We start from the raw sequence: 19,823 nt of genomic DNA on the forward strand, positions 1-19,823 counted from the left end.
AGAGTTCCAGGCACCTTTGAATGTGATTGACCCAAATCCGCCGCTTGTTGTAGATCCGGAAAGTGTGTCGGATCGAGGCGAGTCTGTGGGATGTCCGGCTGCGCCCGGCCCGCCTGGAGGGGCGCTGCCTGGTGTTGGTGGCGCGGCGTCCGCGATTTCTCCTACCACTCCTCGCATATCCCTACCTACGCCTACAGCTATCCGACAATCTAACCGAGAGCGGCAGCCACCTAAGAGACTGATTGAAGAAGTTTAATATTACTATTACCCCGATATTCATTATTATAGAGTATTATTTTTTCTTTGCGAATTCGACAATCAAGTAATCAGCTGTATCTAGATTTTTATTGAGATGGGGAAGAGTTGTTGTATATTAGAGTTATCTTCCCTATCTGTTCAATGTTTGGATCTCATTAATCACGAGATTTAGTGTGATCAGTGTTCGTCCATGAAGGGAACAATAAACATGTGTAAACCATAAAGCTAATTCAGATCCTAATAAGATACAACATTGTTGAAATGCTCAAAAGAAAAGACATCTTTTTCTTTTGAGCGTTTTACCCACGATCAATTTTGCCGACTTTTCTTGAAGTTTATGCAACTTCAAGAAAAAGTTACCAAAGAAAAATCCCTTACTTTACCTGGGATTCGTTAACAGCAACACTCCGAGGCAGTTCAATTAAAAGTTTTACGAGGTTTAACGGTACATTGTATATCACTCACGCTTTTTGAATGGATACTTATTGAATGTACACACGTATTCTGTGTTTAGGTCAAACGATGAATAGTTTTTTTAGCTAAGACACGTATACGTTTAATAAAAACAATTCTTAAGACGTTTTAAACATTCAACATTCCGACGTTGATTCAACACGGAATCAACGTCGAAAAACTATTCGTCACGGGCTAGCCGGGTCACGCACTCAAAGATTTTCGCCACGCACATACAAAACAACATGCTGTTTTTGTTTTGTATGTGCGTGGCGAAAATCCTTGCGCGCGTGACCCGGCAAGCCCGTGCTATTAATCGTATAGCAGTATAAATCAAATTTGACCAAACCTTTAGAAAAGTCGTTGACAAAATTATTTTGCCGATGGTGGTAATAACAACGCTTATGAATTACAAAAATATGAGGTTTACTTCTATGGCTTTGAATAAAGTGATTTTCTAAAGCGATAACAACCGTTTCGGTAGCCGTTGGGCAAAAAAACAGTTCGAATTAACAGTGTTGAGTTCGAGTTATCTATAGCAATTTATCATTACGTGGGAACGGACCAAAGAAACTGTTCGAATTAACCATGTTTTCGAGCTATCCGTGGCCGAGTTATCCATGTTTGACTGTATATATATATATATATAACCATGTACGGTACATGGAATATGAAAGGATGTGTGGAGCAAGTTCAGAAAAAACATGAGAGAATCTGGAAGAGAGGCAAGAAAGCAGTCATATCTGGAAAAAAAAGCAAGTCACAAGGATTAGGGGAGAGTCAGAAGTGGAATATTTATCAACTATGATTATTTACAGCTACAGTATGCCCGGGTAATAAAAAAGTCTTTAGACAGAAATTTGATTTGTAGTTAACATATAACAGCGTTTCCCATTCTTACTTTCAAACTACATACTACTAGTAATTCCCCTGTCATACAGCCTACGACCAAAGTGATATTGGAAAAAAAGAAAGGGTACTGATGGTTGAGAAATGCAATATTAGCAGCCAAATGGCACTGCAGTGCAATAGGATAACTGCAATGGTAGCCGTAATGTACTGGGTGTTATTATATACAACAAATAGCAATAATGAAAGGAAAAGATTATATGTTTATATCTCTCCCCCTGCAATAGGAGAAATGCAATATTGGCCAATATTAAAAGTAAAATGCACTAATTTTATTAGAATAAAAAATATTAATAATATAGTAATAATATAAAACCAATGCACAATTTTGTTTACATTTCAAAATGTCATAGCTAGCAATATCAAGAAGTTGTGATATTTATATAGATTTTTAGAAAATCTGTACTACGTAGTTATTGTTCTGTAGTCATCCAAACATATAATTAAACTAGCTGTGCCACCCGTCGTTGCCCGTGTAATAGAAGAGTCTTTGGACAGAAAATTGATTTGTATTTAACATATAACAAAATTTGCCATTCTAACTTTCAAACTACATATCATGAGAGAAGTGTGTTCGTGTAGTTGAACTAAATTAAGAGAGAAATAAAAACAACTGTAAAGGTTTTAAAACTTTGTCAAACAACTGTACCTTTCAAGCTAGTGGCCTGGCATATTGCCAATGGAAACTCCACTAAGCTAGTTAATAAGCTTAGGCTTCCAATGACAGTAAGAATTCCATGAATTTTCATGAAATTCCATGAATTTGAGTCTTTATTGTTGCCAAGCTCAGCTGTTCTAATAATAGCTATAGCCGGATTTCCAACAGACAGACATACGGACTTTGAGAAATATATATATAGATATTGTAATATTCTCATAAGAATCGTTAGAAAAAAAATCATCGTCCTTTCCTTTACTTACACTGCGTTGGACATCAGTTAGAATACCAAAGCACTTAAGCGTGTCTAAAATGTCAGTTACTTTGAATTGGCAAAAATGAAACGATTTCAGTACTCCTACGTTAATTACAGAAACCTTCGGCAATTCGACAATGCTATAGACTGGTGAAATGTGCACGTTATTTTTCCATGAAATGTGCACGACTTAATCATTCTATTTTCTGTCGCTCGGCATTTCAATTTCCAGTCTTAACTTTTATTAAACCAAGCTTGTCAAGCGTTTTGTGAAGAATTTCAGCCAAATTAATTTGTCTATTTGTGTATAATCCGTTCAGATGAGTAATTTTTAAGATAAATTTGACAATTTACAAAGACTTGGAAATATATTTGAATAGGTTTATATGTGTTTTATCTCGTTATTATACTTTAACAACTCTACAAAACGATGGTTAAATTTGTTGATGAGATTTTGAAACAAGGGTTCGTCTCATTGGTGATGAATAATTTTCGTAAGTTGTGTGCAAATGCATCTATCATAAAAACTCTCAAACTTCACATCCGCTCGTTTGGCCGTGGGATTATCATAAAAACTTTCAAACTTCGCATCCGCTCGTTTGGTCGTGAGATTATCTATTGCTATAGTTATTGTATTATAATGTTATAAATTGTTAGTTATGAGCTATAAGATAGTTATTGACTTTGAAGACTTCTGAGTAAGATCTAGAGTTACCTGTTTGTATTTTGTGAAAAATAATTCAAAATTATGCACTGAAATAGAGAAAATAAAATATATACGGTAAGTTGAATAATACACTCCCATTAAGTCTTATAAGTCATGAAAAATCAGCAATAAAAAATAACTAAAAAAAAAGAAATTAGATTTGTTATCTGATATAAATATGGGTTCGGGTGTCAAACACACCAGCCGCTGGTGTTATACCACCCACAGACTAATTTGAAAACATTCAGTAATTCAATAATTAGATATATACAGGGTTGCGTGAGGTGATTGGATTCCTACAGTTATGGCAGATTTTGAGAGATTGTGCACACTCATCACATGCCGTGTGTCCGCAGGGAATAAATACTATATTCCTCTTCCGATCCATACATATCTCACACAGCTGAATACCCGCCATCTCCTACAGACATCAACAGTTTCTATTAAAATCATGCAGTCAGCTAAGAACAAAATGAGTACCATGGTAAAACATGGGATGGAAAATATGAGTAAATGTTACTACTGCTTATTAACTGACTGAGAGAAGACAACTAATATTGACTACAATCTGCTACTGTAATGTCCTGTTATCAATAAACTTTTACTGGCTTTACTCATCATGGTAACATAGTTGTGATCTCTATGCAGATGCTAATTTGTACACGTGAATGTCCTTTCTCACAGAGGTGGATTTTGAGGAGGAGACAACTTGTCACTCCTATTACTTATGACAGACACTGCAAAGGGAATGCCCTTAGTCAGGCCTATATTCTAGGTAGAACTGTGGTGCACAAAGTCTGCATATCACTTGTAAATTGACAAGCAGAGGCACTCGTGGATCCAAGGCTAAATATAAGTTTTAAACAAAACATTTACTCTAATTAATTTTAATATAATAAAAGTGTAATAAACAGCAAATTTAGGATACTTTTCAATAAATTATTTTAAAATGTAAATTTGCGTTCAGGTTAATTGTATTCATCTCATTTGTACCCATAATGTTTTCAAACTCAACTGGATTAAAGTAATAATTTAATGAGGCATATACATGTGAGAAAAATAAAGATTTATAGATATAACAACAGTTGCAGATCTCAAACCAGCATCATACAATATAATCTCAACATACAAAATTAATCTGTTTCAATATTGTCTTGGTATCCTAAAATTCCTGCATGTTGAAGCAAATATTTTCATGGAAACAGACTGTACTTTATTTAATTTGTAATCAATTAACAGAAGTTCAATTCTGGCACAGCTGCTTTTTAATTAATAGTTCTGTTGTAATTGAGCAATAGTTTTCCCAACATTTTTTAATGTTTAGTACTGCGTATGCAGTAAGTGTGTAGCATTTGTGTTGTATCCATGTAACAGCTGTGTGGTAGCTGTGTAGTAGCTGTATGGCAGCTGTGTAGTAGCTGCGTATTAGCAGTGTGGCAGCTGTGTAGTAGCTGTGGAATAGCTGTGGATTAGCAGTGTGGTAGCTGTGTAGTAGCTGTGGAATAGCTGTGTATTAGCAGTGTGGCAGCTGTGTAGTAGCTGTGGAATAGCTGTGTATTAGCACTGTGTCAGCTGTGTATTAGCTGTGCAGAAGTGGTGTAGTAGCAGTGTGTCAGCTGTGTATTAGCTGTGCAGAAGTGGTGTAATAGCTTGGTGTAGTTGTAATCATATAGTTATCTTTTCCTAGAGTGATAACAGTACCTTCAACAACACGATCGTTTCCGGTGACAACAAGGAGCGTTTAGGCCACGCCCCTCTTTTGTGCTAGTCAATCGTAGTGATTGACTAGATCAATAACATGAGCCATGAGAATGGTTCAACAAGGATCATGAACTTCCACAGTTAAGGTAGTAATTATTGCTCATATGAAAGAAATGATGATTATAGTTTGTTACTCTAATATATGCTTATTATTTAAAGTAATTCAATACCTACATGACCTGCAAAGGCACTGAATAGATAGTGTTAAGTGAGTTAATGCAATCAGTTACTCATAGATAAAATAGATAGTTATACTAGGAAGCTAATGGACTGCCATCAACTGAAGGTACTGACATTTTATGGTGGTAGAGTGACTCATTGACACCACATTCCACAAACAGCCCTTGCATGTAATATTAGATACCAATCAATCAAATACATAGACTAGCTTGAAGCAAGGATGTCCACTGGTTAGTGGACATCCTTGCTTGATGTAAGCAAGCAAAGAGTTTGAAAGTTTGAGTGGCAAGTGTTGTTATATGTTAAATAAAAGTAAATTATTCCTAATTCTACTAAATTATAATTATATAAAAATACAATAGACTTTTTTATTACCTTATTTATTAAAAAAGTTTTTATTGTAATCATAGCTAAACCGATTATGTTTATACAGCTAATTATTTCACATTTACATTTAAACACATTTACAGTTTTATTTTTCTTCCTAATTTATTTTAACAACAAAAATCTTTCATGATATGAAATTTAAAGGTTGTAGTTGTTTGAAAAAGCTTGAAAACCTTCCGTTGTTTTTTTTTCCTTTTAATTTATTTGAACCGCTTAAAAATATTTTCTCATGATATGAAGTTTAAAAGTTAGAATGATAAATGTTGTATACCGTGAGTTACATAAAAATAAATTTTATTAATTTTATTTTAATGGGAAAAATTCTTTCGGATTTCAAACAACTCGATTTTCAAACAACTTTCTTACACGTCACTGAAAAGTATGAAATTTTAAATTTACAGTGGTTTGAAAACCTTTACAGTTGTTTTATTTATTTCTAATTTAGTTGTCCTGCACAGAACCTTCTGATCATGATATTAAGTTTGAAAATTACAGTTGTTTGAAAAAGTTTGAAAACCTTCAGTTGTCATTTTTTCTCTCTTCATTTATTTCAATTACACAAAAAACTTCTCATGATATGTAGTTTGAAAGTTAGAGTGGCAAATGTTGTTATATGTTAAATAAAAATAAATTATACTTAATTATACTAAATTATAATTATATAAAAATAAAATAGACTTTTTTATTACCTTACTTATTAAACAATTTTTCATTGTAATCATAGCTAAACAGATTATATTTAGCCATTACTTGCTAATTATTTTACATTTAAACACATTTACAGTTTTATTTTCTTCTTAATTTAGTTCAACAAAACACTTCCTTCATGATATGATATTTGAAAGTTGTAGTTGTTTGCAAAAGCTTAAAAACTTTTACGGTTGTTTTCTTTTTCCTCTTAATTCATTTGAACTGCTTAAAAATATTTTCTCATGATATGAAGTTTAAAAGTTAGAATGGTAAATTTTGTCTATGGTATGTTATATAAAAATAAACTTTCTGTCCAAAGACTTTTTTATTATTCGGGCAACGCCGGGTAGTACAGCGCATAGTTGATGGCAATCGATTAGTTTCCCACCACACTAATGTAAAACAACCCCAGTATGACTATCTATCTTATCTATGAGTAACTGATTGCATTAACTCACTTACTTAACACTATCTATTCAGTGCCTTTGCAAGTCATGTAGGTATGGAATTGCTTTTAATAATAAACATATATTAGAGTAATAAACTGTAATCATCATTTCTTTAATATGAGCAATAATTACTATCTTAACTGCGGAATTCATGATTCTTGTTTAATCAATATCATGGCTGGTGTTATTGATCTAGTCAATCACTACGATTGACTAGCACAAAAAGGGGCGTGACCTAAACTCTCCTTGTTGGAACCGGAAACGCTCGTGTTGTTATCACTCTAGGGCAGAACTGACAGAATCTGACAGAACCAAAAGGTATCTCAAGGCCTAGGTGAGATGTAAACAGAAGGATATCCAGTATTCCTATTGACTAAAGGGAAGTAAAGGAAATATAACTTCCTTAATAAACATGACTTTTGAAAAGAAATAGAACTTCTATAGTACTGAGCAAGAACAAACAACTTCTATTACATAAAACAAGTGGCTCAAGTAAAAAATCACTTACATGCGATGCGATGTTCAACTGTTTGACTGCCTGGTACGGTGGAGAGTCTCTGGTCAACTCAGCTCCATCTAAATATTTAACATAACAACGTGATTGGCCATTCTCTGCATTTCAAACAAATACTGAAAAAATTTGGGTTGTCATCTGCCTGAGATTTTGACTCAGCTTAAAAATCGTAAAAGGTAAAAACTTGCCTTTCTTAACAAATCATTTGGGTTTTTCATTCGTAATAAAATGTTGGGACTAACTTTATAATAATATAAAGTTGACATAGCAACACTTTACATCACTGAAGCCTGAATTTACTCTGAATTGGTTTACCTTGACGTCTGCTACAATTTATTTAGCAACTATATACAGTTCCAGCCATTCGATATCAAACTAAACTGTCTTCCTAAAATGTAGAGAAAGGTGGACCACTATTCTTACCTTCACTCCTATAAAAAATGCACTTACCTAACAATTTCTTCTTAATTGGAGTCTGACATTTCAGACATGTTTTTATTCTTTTACAACAGTAATTACAAGTGCATCGATGTGTGCAAGGCAGAAATATGACTCTTGCATCTTCCTCTTCACACACTATACACGGCCTGTCAAAATATACACCACCTTGAATCAATAGACATACAAATCAAATTCCTTATGCAATATCCAGTCAATATAACTCTATGAAATACATCTATGTAAGCTACTTACGGAAAGGTGCAATACTTTTCTAGCTCAGTTTTAATACCATAGTCTGAGACCAGGTCTAAAGGTGTTTGACCTTTAAAATTGACCCGCTGCGCGTCAGCGTCATTTTCAGCAAGAAACTTTGCTATGGCAGCAGATTCCTGAGTTGCCTCCCGAAGCATGTCAGAAATGGCAGCCTATAAATAGAGGAAACTAAAAATAAAAGCATAATAACGTCATTAAAAAGTTAAACTTCAGATGTTTAAGATAGAAGGTAAGCAATAAGGGAAGATATTTCCATATGCTCAAAAATAATATTGAAGAAAAAACAACAAAAAGAGATGATATGAAACCTGATGCATAAAAGCAACAGAAACACACAAATATACATATAAATACAAAAACATTTAAAGGATATGTGATAGAGAAACTTAAGGGAAATAGAGCACACAACCGACAGCCAGAGAAATAAAAAGAAAAAAATAAGGGACGTGAAGAAAATTATGGATACATGAAAATAACAGCAAGAATAGAAATGCTATTTAAAAGATATATGATAGAGACAAAATAGAGAAGCAATAAAGACAGAAAAACTGTACAAATCACCGAAATTGAAAGGAAAAGAAAGGAGGAACTCTAAAAAGCAGATAAGTATAATGAGAAACAGGCTACTAAAATTTGAGTTAATGAAATAGGAAATAACCTCATTAGGGTTATATATGAGAACGGATATTAGAGGTCAACCAGCCTGGTCTGCCGCCCTAGAATTGAATAAAGTCATGCCATCTATATGAAGCCTGAGAAGTACATGGTGTAAAGCAGTATGTCCTTCTTCATCCTCAATCGTCACACTGGCTCCTCTTTCAACCAACATCTTCACAATAGTCTGGTGTCCTTGAGCGCAAGCTAACATAAGAGGTGTCTGTTGTCTACGGTTCCTCAAATTGATGTCAGCATGTCCCTGAAATGTATAAAGAACTTTTTCACTCAGTTCATGCAGATGCCAGCCTGGCTCTTCTTATTATTGTACTACACAACGAGCACAAGTAATGAAACTTAAGGCTTACCTGTTTGAGTAATGCTTTAACCACAGAGCAATGGCCATTGAGAGATGCTATATGCAGTGAAGAGAAGCCATCATCCTTTGGAATGTCAACCATCCTGGGAGCTCGAAAAAGAGTCTTTTCAACAGCACTTGAATAAAGAGAGGAAAATGAAAGACGATCAAATGTAAGAAAAACATAAGTTGAATACAGTTGTAAGAACTGAGGTACAGATAAGAGAATGTAAAGAGAATTTTAAGATGATACAGCTATACGGAAAGAAGTACTGAATTAGAGAGGATAAAGAGAGTTGTAAGATGATACAGTTATAAGGACAGAGGTCCTGAATTAGAGAGGGTGAAGAGAGATGTAAGATGATACAGCTATAAAGATAAAAGTACTGAATTAGAGAAGGTATAGAGATATGTAAGATAATACAGCTATAATAAAAACAGAGGTACTGAATTAGAGAGGGTAAAGAGAGATGTAAGATGACACAGCTATAAGGACAGAGGTACTGAATTAGAGAGGGTAAAGAAAGATGTAAGTTGATACAGTTATAAGGATAGAGGTACTGAATTAGAGAGAGTAAAGAGACATGTAAGATGATACAGCTATAAGGACAGAGGTACTAAATTAGAGAGGGTAAAGAGAAATGTAAGATGATACAGCTATAAGGACAGAGATACTGAATTAGAGAGGGTAAAGAGAGATGTAAGATGATACAACTATAAGGACAGAGGTACTGAATTAAATACGGTAAAGAAAGAAGTATGATAACAAAGTTAGAGAGACAAAGGTAAAAAATGAACACTGAACTTGACACATGAATGCATGGTAAAAATATAGCACTTGTCTTGCCTCCACCACCTCTGTAGAAGAACATAACAACTTACAAACAATTCCCTTTGAGAGCTGCATGGTAAAGGGCATTAAATCCTCTCTTGTTCTTTAAAGAAAAGTCAATATCAACATAATCCATAAGCAGTCTTACTATTTCAGTGCTTTCCTTACCTAAACAAATACAAACTAATATAACAAACAAACCAAAACAAGTATAAAGAACAAAAACAAACAAATATAACAAACATGAAAACAAGTATATACAAATAAATGCTCAAGTGTGTACCTATAGCATCGTGTAGAGGCGTGTCTCCGTTAGTATCCTGGATATTAACATCACAATCATGTTCAATAAGGACCTTGACACAGTCCAGGTGTTGATTATTAACAGCAACATGGAGGGTACTGCAGCCTCCCTCATTCACAGCATTTACATTTGAACCACGCTCAAGTAACAGCCTCAATATATCTGGCTGATTTCTATAATAAATGGTAATTATCTTAATTTCTCATTTTAGCATCTCACCATAAAAGGGGAGCAATGAGAGTCAGCTACTTGACATTTCTATATAGATGTTAAAAAAATTAAATGGCAGCTTATAGAAAATCTAAATTGTGGAGATTGAAAATTGAAAATATTATTTTAAAGTAAATTTAGTTATTAAAACAAAACACAAAACACAAAGGTCACAAAGGTTTGATCACACATTTAGTTTGGCCTCTGAAATGGTCTCGAATCACTACATAGAACCTATAGTATGCTATAGAATACTAAAATAGATTAATTTAAATAGCTGTACATACAAATAGGCAGAATAATGCAACGCTGTGCCACGCTCATCTCCGATGTCCACATGAGTGAGCATCAGAAGCCTCCTCATGTTGAACTTAGTTGAGTTGCTGGCTCTTTTTGTATCCACCTGTAAGGAACCAAAAGCGTTTCAATAATTACATTGCAAAAACACCAGACATTTTGAATAGCAGAGTGAGCACTTAGCACAGTGTCAGACACTAGAATCAACTAAAGAGCTAGAGACAAGACTCGTAGCTACAAGGTTATAACATAATCATAGCTGTAGTCTGTATGCTAAGCTGAGATCTTGACACTAGTGTTCAACTATTGCTGATCATATAAACGATGCCTTACATGCTAATTAAGAAGGACCTTGTGTACGACAAAAAAAACAAACCAACTGAGATTGATAGCGAAAGCAAGCTTGAAGTACCCACTTATAGTATGTATTGAAGAGGATGAAGGCTGATTGTCGGCGCAGCCGAAAACCTGGCGGACCAGCTGACCAGAGCATCATTCGGCCGGCAAGAAGACGGCTCGGCCTTTCCAAAACAAAAAAAAGACTTGACCTTACCAGACCGAAAAGAAGAGGGACTGGCCCGGCTGGAAAGATGACCGACCGGCCAGCAGCAGACCTTGAGAATACCAGCCGACACTAGGATGGCTGACTGACTGACCCCAAGGAGAAAAGAAAAGTGGAGGCAATAAAATGAGACAAGGAGACTACCTGGCACAAGCCTCAGAGCAAGCACAGAAACGCCTCAGAGAGAACAGTTGTTGCATGTACACATACATTGACTGTAACAAAATACTTTACACAAACATATTTTTTAAACTCTAAAAGCTGCTGGTTCCAAGTGGAGCAGTAAAGGCATCTAACGAATTATTTTAAGTATTATAATCAACTCTGATAATCCTTGTCTGTCAGTCATCATGAGTTGTAAATAGTATATATTAGAGTAATATTAGTTATCTGTTCATTACTCACTATGAGTTTTATATAGTATATACTAGAGTCAATATTAGTCACCTGCCTGTTAGTCACTATGGTTGTATACAGTATATACTAGAGTAAATATTAGTTATCTGTCTGTTAGTCACTATATGGGTTGTGTATAGTATACACTAGAGTCAATATTAGTTACCTGTCTGTTAGTCGCTATGGGTTGTATACAGTATATACTAAATTCAATATTAGTCCCATGTCTGCTACTCAGTAAGAGTTGTATATAGAACATACTAGAGTCAATATTAGTCACCTGTCTGTTATTCACTATGAGTTGCATATAGCATAGACTCAAGTTATTATTTGTTATCAATATGGTACACTCACCAACAAAAGCTAAAAACGTTTCCATAAAGCAGACCACACACATGAAGTCAGTGTAAACCATCTATTTGTGAAAAATGTTTGACGAGTATCTTGCTATGGCTGTGATGTTTACTGAAGACTGACACAAGCAAATGTATAAGTTGCACCTTGAGTAAACTTGGAACTCTATCAATTCCTCTAGAGGAACTAACACTTACCTTAAAATCAATATTGTCTAAATACTCATCTATGGATGATTTAGACTCTGTGATTGGAAGAACAACAGTATGAGCTCCGCCCAAATTAGCAAAAGATCCTTCTACCTGGTCTTCTCTATCAAATAAATGTAATTGAATAAACTTGACAAAAACACAGAAATCTATAAGACTTAATCAAGTACATGCCAGCTAAAGATAAGGTATGAGACATGCATTGGCCAACATACTACTATATCTCACTGAGTTACAGAACATATGAGGCCAAGAGTCAAGGCGTTTGATTGGACAAGTTCTGCACGAAGTATGTTCTAGAGGTTTCTAGATCATTACTACTTTGAATCTCATACAGACTACTCAGTTACCTTACACGAGAAGTTACACTAGAACTACTGCAGAAAAAACCTCAAAGTCTGGTTTAAAGCATAAACTACAAGATAAAACAGTGGGAGTCATTCTGAGAGCAGCCATGAGTTTTGAATTATGAGGTGAAAGGATAAACCATTATAAGTTGTTATTAGTTGTGTGAGGGTGCCAGGAGAGCATAACTTCCATATGGACTAACACTTACATGTATCAGTAAAAAATGGTACTACAAGCTAATCAACGATAAACTACTTAACATACCTACACATTTGTATATAAATTTCTGCTATAAGATTATACAGTTTCAGTTAGTATGTCACTTATTCAAAAGTCAAATATTCACTTATTTTAAGCACAAATTAATACAGAAAATAGATAACAATAACAATTAATTGCTCCAAAACTGGCATAATTTTAATTAATTTAAGTTCAACAATACATGAATGTTGAAAATTTTAACAACATAGTTAGTAAAAGAGACAAAGTTGTATTCAGTAGTATCATAAAGATATGCTTTTTTTAGATACTTCATTTTAGTACCTGCAGTCACAAAATACTATCCTAGTAAGAAATTGGCTGAAAATGGCTGTTTATTAATAAACTAAAGAGAGCTCATTATACTCTGATTCAGTCACCTACAACTGCAACAGATATGTTTGTAATTATCTTCCCTTGTCAACAGTTGTAGAGCCAAGCTTGATCATGAGGTGGATTTAAGTGACAGAGAAAAATATAACTAATAGGCAACCATTCTACACTCAAGGTCCAAACACCCGAGGCGATTTTATCGCGTGCTTCATGAGGAGCGCGGAGATATTTCTGGTGTTTGCCTAAACACACTTGAGCGACTCACCAGCAAACTATAACGTGGGCACACTCGCAAACTGCCAATAAAATTCCGTATTATTAGTTTCTTTGAAGTTGTTAATAAATTTAAGTCAGTATGACGCCTTCTAGTCAACGACGTAAACAACTTCCGCTTTTGTTATTAGGCCTATCTCACTTTCATGGATTGTTGACTACAAGACATAAGAAAAAAACAATTCCTGTATTTTTAACAGCAATATTTTACAATTTTTATATTTAGTTTACTTTATAGTAGTTTTTTATTTTCAATATAATAAATAACTACTATTCTCAAGATGGTCAGCCTGCGCAACGATTGACTCCCAAATGTTGGTTTTCAACTGGGTTTCTTTGTAAATTTTGTATGTTGTGTCGTACAGGAGTGGTGTGCTCTTACTAAATCTATGAACGATTCAGTGTTCGTTTTGACGATGTTTCAATTGTAACAAAATAGCAAATTGTTGTTGCTGTGGACATTGGTGAACATTGATACGAAAAGATTTCCAGCCATTAAACTGCATTCTGGAAAAAATCAACCAATCGAAATGCATGTCGTGTGCGATAAAGCTGGGGTAGAGAATGCCTAGCGTTATTGCTCTGCTTATGCTCGCTCTAGTGCATATTAGCGCCACGCAGTGCGATATGCACTAAATGCACTAAATATCGCTTAGTGTGTTTGCACCTTTAGGCTAGTAAAAGGAAATATTTTCAGTTTTAAAACCATTTCGGGTTTGGTTCTCGATTAAAGATATATAAAATCCAAAGATAAGTGTACTTGGAAGGCTGGACAAAGAAGAAAGTTTTGATCAAACAGAAATTTGAAAATATATACCGTATAAACAAAGGTGTTACTTATATAATGCCATGCTACTCCGCACTCTCTGTAAAACCTCTAATTGAACGCCACCTCTCTTTGACTACCACTTTAACCTTTACAAACCCATAATAGCAAGTGATCAGTAGAAAAGTGTTCACAAAATCTTACTAATTATGACTCGGTTACATCAATAACAATTAACTCTTTCATCTATTCTTTCCGTATTAAAATCCATTTTCTAACTACAAAGTTTTTTAGTTAAAACTTTGAAAGCAAAACCATAAAAATAATAACTGTATCAAGCTAATAGTAGTTCCTTTTTTAACGCGATCTTGATATTCTGACGTATGCTATAAATGGTTTACAGTTTTAGGCTGAAAGTTGTGCTTAGGATCCATGAGACTCAAGGTTTATCATCATTTGGGCAGAATACGACGTGTAAATATTTGACTCTACTGAAAAATTTGTTTGCACGCGAGAATCGAATAGTTCAGCAGTGCAGGAGACGAGTTGAAACTAGAAGACATTGTGGAAGGTATTAAAACGCCAGAAGATGATAAAATCATTTAAAAAAAAGCAACAATCTGAAAGCAACTGGCCGAGCAAACAATGCAAATATTTTTGTTTCAAAAATGTTGATTTTTGTTTCAGCATGTATTATAAATGTGGTTTGTTTACGTAACTTGTTCTAAGTATATATTTGTAGAATTTGCTAGATTACTAATATACCACTTATAAATTTGCTGATTAAAAGCATATTCATTTGATAGCACCCTTGCAGTTATCTTAACACAGCTTACAACGGATCGACGCTCATATCTGCTCCTCTATTGCACATGAAAAGCCAGTCTTGGCTGCAAACTGTAGCAAACATATCATTGAGTGCAATGAGCTTTTATGCAACATTGCTAAATCTAGATATATTCATCTCAAAGTTTGTCGTCATCTGTCATTACCTGTCTGTCAAGCTATAGCTACTAAAATCTTAGGTTGAAAAGCTCGCTTCATGCTGAATTTGAACTCATGAAGATTGTGACCACAAGTTTCAAAACGCGTATCTAATCACAAGGCTACGCAGTTCTTACAATTTAATCACTCTCACCATATACTGTATACTCTTTTTTCGATTGCACACGCTAAATGACGTATTAATTAATACATTGCACCCACATGTTACGATGCCCGTGTTATAAAATATTTTTTGCCCAACTCTTTGAAATACGATGCTTTTTCATACTCGCGCGAATTTGTTTTCTGCCACACGATATCAACAAAAGTCTCTCTCGAAATTAAAATTTGGCGATTAGTGTACTGTACTGATTACGACGAAATAACAAAAATGTTGTTATACTATTCGCCAAAATATCTCTTACAACATCGGAAAGAAATAAACGTTGCTCGCTATATTAGTTCAGCGTTATTCATTATAAGTTATAGTAAAAACGAATGTAAAAACAGATAAGTGATAACATTTTAGTTCAGATTTTGTTGAAGTTTAGTAAAATACTAAAACTTCCTTAAAGTTCGTGTTTCGTAAGCTAAATTTATTAAGGTTAGATTCAGCATTATGTCACACGTCTGTCTCGAAGGCAAAAACTCCCTACATTATGCACTGTATGCAGTACATTGCAATGTTACATTTTCTTGCAGATTATAACCACTAAATACACTTTGTATTAGTGTAAATTATTGTACGTAACTATAGTTACTAAGGTTAACATATTGTTTTCCAACTAATTTTTAATGATGATGAATTTGATGATTTTTACCAGTTCTGAGTTGTTTGCATTAGATAATTCCTATGAGTTTCTATACCCCTCTGTACGGTATGTTCGCCTTATGCAGCCAACAGTGAAACAAATTGAAATCATATAAATGTATACCAAATAATTTTTCATTGTAATTGTAGCAAAGCAGACTATATTTAGCCATTACTTGCTAATGGTTTCACATTTACTTTTAACAACCTTTACAATACATTACAGTTTTATTTTTCCAATTTATTTTGACAAATCATTTTTTCATGATATGAAGTTTAAAAGTTACAGTTGTTTGAAACAGTTTGAAAACCTTTACAGTTGTTTTTATTTTCTCTCAATTCATTTGAGCCACACAAAAGATGCTTTTCCCATGATATGAAGTTTAAAAGTTAGAATGGTAAATGTTGTATATGTTGAATAAAAATAAGTTTTCTTTTCAAAGACTTTTTTATCAGCCGGGCAACACCCCGCATTCAGCTAGTATAATTATAAAATAAAATATGCCTTCAAATTTAGAATGAAAAAAAATTGAAAGTTCCAACAAATTGTAAAAAGGCACTGGCTATAATATCTTTGCAGGTTAAATGCAAGCAATAGATTTCGACTGTATTCCTCAGCTTCCTATTGCATATTTATTTAAAGATCTGCAACAAGTTGGAGATAAGTTAGCAGATTTATTAAATCTAAAAAGGTCAATGTCGCTCCGCCCGAATGAGAGTACAAAATATAGGTGACATTCGCTTCAACCATAAATGGGATGAATTTGTCTTCGAAAAATTCTGACGAGCTATCTGACAAATACAACCGCAGCCTCTATTTGAACGCCACCTTTATTTGACCACTACTGGAGAGGAAGGTAAAAGAATAGAATGCCATTCAAATAGAGGTTTTAAGGTAAGTCTCTTCCATGTTGTTTGTGGTACATGATCAGACTTCAAATTCTAACTCAATATATTAATACATGTACATGCAATATCTTCCACAATATATAGAACTTTACCTGTACCATATAGTAGCTGAATCTCTGGATATAAAATACAGCTGTAACAGCCTCTATCATACTGATATTACCATCCTTCAAAGTAGATAATTGTCTTAATTATCTCATCTAAATCTCTCTACTTTATAGACATTTCCTTTCTAATAATAGAACTATCAGATGTACGAATCTATATTCTTTAAAGACTACCTTTCTAATAATATAACTCACACATGTAACTATCTATATTCTGTAGAGACCACCCTTCTAGTAATAGCATTATCACATCTAACAATCTATAATCAATAAATACAACAACTTTCTAGGTAGGAATACAACTCACTTGTATTCTGAAGCCAGGTTAAGGTGAGAGTTTCTGCAGTCACTCACATTACCGGCAGCACCTGGCAGGTATGATGTCACCTAAAGCATTTGAGGTCAGTTTGTTTTAGTCAAACATCAGAAACAGCAGTAAAGAGACTTTCTCTAATGAACATTTACTACTATAGAATTATGTACATATGTATGATCTTACTGAAGATCCTGTAGCAGCTGATTCCTGCTGGTGACACGTTCCTTTGCTCTCCTGCTCTTTAGTAACTGTGCTTAGGAACCTCTTCTCTCTATCATATATTTTATGGCTGGTTTCACTTGCTGCTGAAAATGAGCAGTTAAAGATATAACAAGAGCTATGACTCTATATGTAAGTATGAGTTGAGAGTTGTCTGTTCACAGCGGAGCAATAAAACAAGCATCAATAAATCATGCTGATTACAAAAGCTGATAAAAAAGACATCAAAAAGCTTTACATAATTAGCTTAGAATAGACCAGCAGCAGGCAAAAACTGCCAGTTATATGAGCAGACAAAATATCCTGCTCCAGTTGCAAATATGGGAATATACCAATACGTGAAAGATATAACACTATGTATATACTTATATACAGTATATATATATTTCTCAAAGTACGTGTGGTTATGTGTGTCATTCCGGCTATAGCTATAGCACGCTGATTATTTTACTAATGCAGCAACGCGTTACAACACCCCTGTTAAGAAATATTTTTCCTAAGGTTCAACTACTACATCTTGGAGCAAGGTCAGCTCTTCTCACGCGGAAAATTATATCGTCTCCGTGAGAAGAGCCTGTACATAATCTCTCCATTCGCTCAGACAAATACAGTACGATATCTCATTTTTACATTTGTACCAGTATCGAGAGGTACCAGTATCGTCATATTCAAAGTTTTGATGGATAGCTTCTGGTAGAACAGTAACCTTTTTTATATACACGCACTTCCATGCAAGAATTGTTATTATTAATTCTACATATTCGTGATTTTTATTTTGCTTTTTCAGTTCATAATTATTGTATCATTACCGAAACATCTTTTATTGTAATTGTAGTAAAACCAACTTAATTTAGCTATTGCTTGCTAACTATTTCACATTTACATCTAAACCTTTTTATAGTCGTTTTATTTTATTTATTCATTTGCCCTGCACGAAACATTTTCTTTGTGATATGAAGATTAAAGGTTTGACAAAGTTGGAAAACCTTCACAGTTGTTTTTATTTTCTCTCCAAATTTATTTCAGTTAAGCAAAATACCTATCTCATGATATGTAGTTTGAAGGTTAGAATGGCAAATGGTGCTATACAATGTATTTTAAATACAAATAAATTTTCTTTCCAAAGACTTTTTATTAGCCGGGCAACGCTGGGTTGTACAGCTAGTATATATATATATATATATATATATATATATATATATATATATATATATATATATATATATATATATATATATATATACATGTATATATATACTAGTTATATATATACATATATATATATATATATATATATATATATATATATATATATATATATATATATATATATATATATATACATGTATGTATATATACATGTATATATACTAGTTATATATATACATATAGCTAGTATATATATATACATATAGCTAGTATATATATATATACATATAGCTAGTATATATATACATATATATATATATATATCTATATATATATGCTGTGTTGATAATCTTGTGTTGACTCACGGGTTGAACAAAATATGCACTTTGACCTTGACCAAGGGTGAGAGAGCTTGAGGAAAATATCATCAACAAGATGTCAGCTGCTAATGATTATGGAAGCAGAGTACCACTGCGAAGAGTTAGCAAGGCCATACCTAAGAAACTGTTAGAAGACATTAACTTGGCACTGGAGTCGATCTTAACTGGATCGATCAGTGAGACTAATGCCCTAATCTACAGTGCAGCAACCATCAACTTGGAGGAGATGGGTATGAAGCCACTGCCAACAAGGCTTCAAGTTATTCCATCCTGGCAGCTGTGGCTACAAAATAAGATCAAGTACTTGCGCAAGAAAGTTAGTAGTCTCAGTGAGAGATCTAACCACAGTTTAGAGTGTCCAAAAAAAAGCCACAATAAAAGCTCCAGAATCTGCCAAACAGCAGCTAGTAGCACTCTCGGCACGACTGAAGTGGTACACCAAAGAGCGGGATAACAAGAGAATGAACAAACTGTTCATCAATAATCCATCTAGAGTGTATTCCCAGTTCAAAGGTAAACTGCAGAGGCCAATGTCAGATCCTCCCCGATCCAGCACTTCAAAGTTCTGGAAGGACATCTGGGAGAAAGAGACTACTCATAAAACCACTGCAAATTGGCTGAAGAGGCTTAAAGAGAGCCATCAACACCTTGTGGCTCGGCAAGGACTCACCATCAGCGAAGCGGACATCAAGTGCAGAGTGCAGCGTATGAAGAACTGGGCAGCACCTGGCCATGACATGATTCAAGCCTTCTCGTTGAAGAAATTGACATCACTTCACACTAGAATGGCTAAGCAGATGAAATGCCTAATAGAACAAAGTGACCATCCAGAATGGCTGACCAAAGGACAAACTGTAAT

At 34.2% G+C, this 19,823-nt stretch overlaps 1 pseudogene; it reads right to left on the minus strand.

Annotated features, from left to right (window-relative positions):
- Positions 1-6,910: 6,910 nt before the first annotated feature.
- Positions 6,911-18,101, minus strand: LOC137407898 (E3 ubiquitin-protein ligase MIB2-like; annotated as a pseudogene).
- Positions 18,102-19,823: the final 1,722 nt, after the last annotated feature.

This window comes from Watersipora subatra, chromosome 11, assembly GCF_963576615.1.
Source record: "Watersipora subatra chromosome 11, tzWatSuba1.1, whole genome shotgun sequence".
NCBI classification, from domain to species: Eukaryota; Metazoa; Bryozoa; class Gymnolaemata; order Cheilostomatida; family Watersiporidae; genus Watersipora; species Watersipora subatra.